The sequence below is a fragment of the Ochotona princeps genome, chromosome 22 (genome assembly GCF_030435755.1).
Source record: "Ochotona princeps isolate mOchPri1 chromosome 22, mOchPri1.hap1, whole genome shotgun sequence".
NCBI lineage: Eukaryota > Metazoa > Chordata > Mammalia > Lagomorpha > Ochotonidae > Ochotona > Ochotona princeps.
The window spans coordinates 14535612-14539680 of record NC_080853.1 but is presented as its reverse complement, the minus strand read 5'-3'; the positions used below and the strand labels follow the sequence as shown (position 1 = coordinate 14539680).

General features: G+C 48.7%; 1 pseudogene; it reads right to left on the bottom strand.

Moving 5' to 3' along the window:
* Positions 1-1422: 1422 nt before the first annotated feature.
* Positions 1423-2684, bottom strand: LOC131483024 (pyridoxal kinase-like; annotated as a pseudogene).
* Between the last annotated feature and the right edge of the window lie 1385 nt (positions 2685-4069).

Below are 4069 nucleotides of genomic sequence, written 5' to 3'. Positions count from 1 at the left end.
GGGTGCTGGACTCCTGCTTCAGTGGGGAGGGGCTAAGCCTTGTCCACTCAGAGACGAGCCAAGGCAGCTGGGAGCCCGACTTCCGAGGATGAGCGCTGTGGGGTTGGGCTGTGTGATATTCTTCCTGCAGGAGTCCCGCCCTCCGCCAAGACGCCACCCACTCCCAGAAACTCCGATTTCCTCCTGGCTGCTCCCACGGCTCAAGTCACAGTCGCCTGCTCGTGGTGCGCACTGTGTGACCAAGGAGGACGAAATTCCAGGTTGGGGCACAGTTCACATTCTGTAGGAAGCTCTTGTGAGACTAACCCTGGTGGTGGCTCATTAAATACACCTAAGAAGAAACCCCGCCTGTGAGCACGCAGCCTGACAAGGCCTCTACACGCACACCAACCAGCCCTGCCGCAGCATAAACTTCAGGGTAGGTGTTGTCATTTTGAAGAGAGACTGGCTTCCTTCCCCTTGGCCAGTTCCAGGCTTGCTCTTGATGTTACAAATACTACTACTACTACTACTATTAATAATAATGAATCAGTGACCGTATTGCTGTTTGTCGGCACTGTGGCCACGGCCCTGACTGTGGTGTTCCTTCCTCCACAAGGCCCTGGAAAGGGTGAGTCCGCCTAGTTCCTGTGTGCCCCACTCCTTCTTAGGGTGGCTGTCCACTTCCATGGCACTGGCCATCACCACCCTCCTCCTGCTGGTGTAGAGAGGGCCTGGTGGGGGCCAGCCAATGTGCACGGAGGAGCTGGCCCTCCGCATTCTGGTGACCGACAAACTCAGCTGCAGACACTGGGCTACTATGGGTGGCCATGGAGGGGAGCTTCCAGTCCTAGTCTCCCACAAAGCTGCTGGGAGCAGTGGTGCCTGGTGCTGCCTGGGACCAGGCATAGTGCGGAAGTTTGGAGGGTGGATGAGCTGCGGGCTCCTGTGCGCACCAGCTATTTCAGAGCCTCTCCCAGTAAAGGAAAGTTTACACTGCTGTGGGTGAGAAGATCCTGGAACTGCCAGGCAGGATATGAGAGGTGTAGGCTCTGGGGAGAAGTGTGAGCTCTCAGTGGTGACAAGGGTACCCTTAGAGAGTCTGTTTACCACTACCCACTTCTCTCCAGGCCATGGGTTCCCAGGAGATGTGAATTTCTGGGTGAGATGGCTACTGGGATCAGCATGGCCACAACTGAGCTGCCCAGCCTGGAGCCACACCCAGGATGTTCTCAAATTCTGTGCACAGCGGGTCCAGGAAAGGCAGCCCAGAACTGGGGACATTTGCTAGACTGATGCTGTGGCCTTTATCTGAGGGTTCTGAGAACTGCCCTGCCCCACCGGGCCAGAGTCCAGGCTTGGGAAGATGCCAGCACCTGCCTCCAGGAAAGGACTTGCCTCTGGGCTTCTGGCTGTCACAAAGGAGCCATCCAGTCTTCTTATTCATTGGCTTCCCTGGGGGATTAGGTAGTCCCCTCCACCCAAAAGGGAGGGCAGGTCAGAAGTAGTGAAGATTTTGTGTTGGGCCCTGGCAGCACAGCACTTCTACTACCACTAGAGCTTGTTCCTAGCTGTGAATCTTTCTGTTGCTCATAACTCGGCCTCACACTGGTTGGGCGTGATGGTGTCTGCCACGGGTACCACTGGTGTTTCTGCACTGGAAGGAGGTGCTGTACATCGAACCTTCCCCACTCCACTAGTCACCCATGACTGGTCATCCGTGTACTGGTGCCTAGGGCTCTGAATTTTCAGCTCCTGCACTCTGGCCACCACCATGGCTGGGAAGGATGTGTCTGACCTGTGAGCACCTGGTCATATGGTTCAGGCTGCTCAGCTTCAGACTGTGATACAGCTCTCTGAGTTTAGCATGTGGCTCTTCCAGTGGACATAGTTCATTGGGTTGATCGGAAACCCCAGAACCCACAAGAGGAACGTGGGTGCCTGGTTGCCCGGGAACCTGTGGAAAATGTGGCTGTGGATGGAGACTATCTGACACCCTGCCTCATGCCAGCTGCACCACTCAGTTTTGAATCACATAGTTTTTATGATTGAAGACTACCTTATTAATCTATTTCAGACATACAGAAAAATTGCAGACTTGGTACAAGTAATTTCTATGTATATCTTCACTCAAATTCCTCCAGTGTAAACATTTTTCCTGTTTACTTTGCGCTATCTCTATATACATTTTGTGAGCCATTCTTCTTGGGAAGGGTGTGGATATAGTACCCCTTAACCCCAAAAGTCTTACTATGCATTTCCTAAAGCAAGGACAACCTTTTAAATCACCACGGAAGCATACTGATAGGTAGAAAATTAACTAGTATTACTAGAGTACTATTAAACAATATACAGATCCTGTTCAAATGTTGCCAGTTGTCACTTTCAGCTTTTTTTCTAGCAAAGGAAAAGCAGCTGGTGATGTGGAATCCAACAGAGGGAGTGACATTGCGTTGTGCTGTTGTGTTCTTCAATCTTCTTTTATCTAGAATTGTTCTTAGAGTTTGTTTTTAATTGACTTTGACATTTTTAAAGAGAAGCCATTTATTTTGTAGACTGCTCTTCAGTTCACACTTATCAGACGATTCCTCATGATTCTTCAGTCTCGTTAATTTTTAAATGAGTTAACACTGGCAGGTTTGCTTTCAGGAATACGTGGTCCACAGTCAGCTCTCTGTAGATAGATGGTAATACATTGAATGCATGTTCGTTCTTCATTACACAAATATACAGGTGACTGGTTCAGGGCCCGTGGATACTTAGGTTAAAAGACTGGATGTTTTGGGAATGCCTAAATATTTCTTGTTTCAATAGTTTACTTTTCTGAAACATGTGTTTCTTATTGTTAGCACCAATATTTATACACCCCCTTTCAGCACTCAGTAGTACAGTATAATAAAAGCAAATGGAAATGCCATTGGCTGATCATACAGATCCTACTGTGTGGGTGAAGGTGTTAGTGTTGCTGAACTCTTTGCTGCTTGGTACACCTGTGCCTGGATGAACCCATAGCTGCTCCCCAAAAGGTGACTTGGAAGATGCAGTACAGCGAACTAAAAATGTGAGCCATCCAGGCATCTTAGGAGTGAAACTTGAAGATGTCTTGCAAATTGTTACCAGAGATGTCCGGTGGGTTCTTTCCTCAGCTTAGTATAGAAATAAAAAGCTGGGAATCTGTTGCAGACGGAAAAGTTTATTCGAAGGGACCAGGTGAGCAGGGAAGGGAGAGGGAAGGGGAAGGGAAGCACCTCCGGAGAGAAAGCCTGGAGATGGGGTGCCTCTCGGAAGGGGAAGGAGAGAGAGACACCAAAGGTTTGAGGAAGGGTCTTGGATTTTAAGCGTTCCCTGACCCCTCCTTGTTGGGCAGCGACCCTACAATAAGATGTTCCCCATTGGTGGTCTCTTAATCAGTTAGGAAATGGGTGGGCAATGCTGGTGCCGCCCACCTGAAGGTGTGGCCAAGACCTCAGCAGGCCTGGATGGCCTCACAAAATGGCAAAAGCAGAGCTGGTTGGGATTCTGTGGGCTTTTAACTGACTGTGTCGCGTACAACAGGGTTTCAGTCCGTGCGTTCTGCTTGGTGAATGACTCCCTTACTCCTCGCACAGTCCCTGTGGACCAGCTGAGTAACTTATCATCCCCTACTAGGAATGCAGTGCTCCCATCCCTGCATCCAGGGTTTGACTTCTCCGGCCCTGTCTGGATGCTTCTCTCTCTCTACTCACCTCTACCTGCCCTCCTGCCCCACCTCTTCTCAGACCTCTGCTACATTCACACTTTGTATCACCCAACAAGAGGGGGCAGTTAGCTGTTCCCTGCCTCACGCCCCATTCTCTCAAACAGGCTGGGAACTCTTTGCAGCAAGTATAATCAGAAGAAGATTAAATTTAATGAATTAAATTTCCAGAACAATTTTAAAGATGTTTAAGATCAAATACAAATAAAGTTGTTTTTCCTCATCACCTTAAGGATGAGTCCCATAAAAGCTGATATTTACCTAAAGGTTATTTCCAGTTACTATGCTAAATATTTTTCATGTAGTGTATCATTTAATTCTTTTTTAAAAGATTCATTCATTTATTCATTTAGT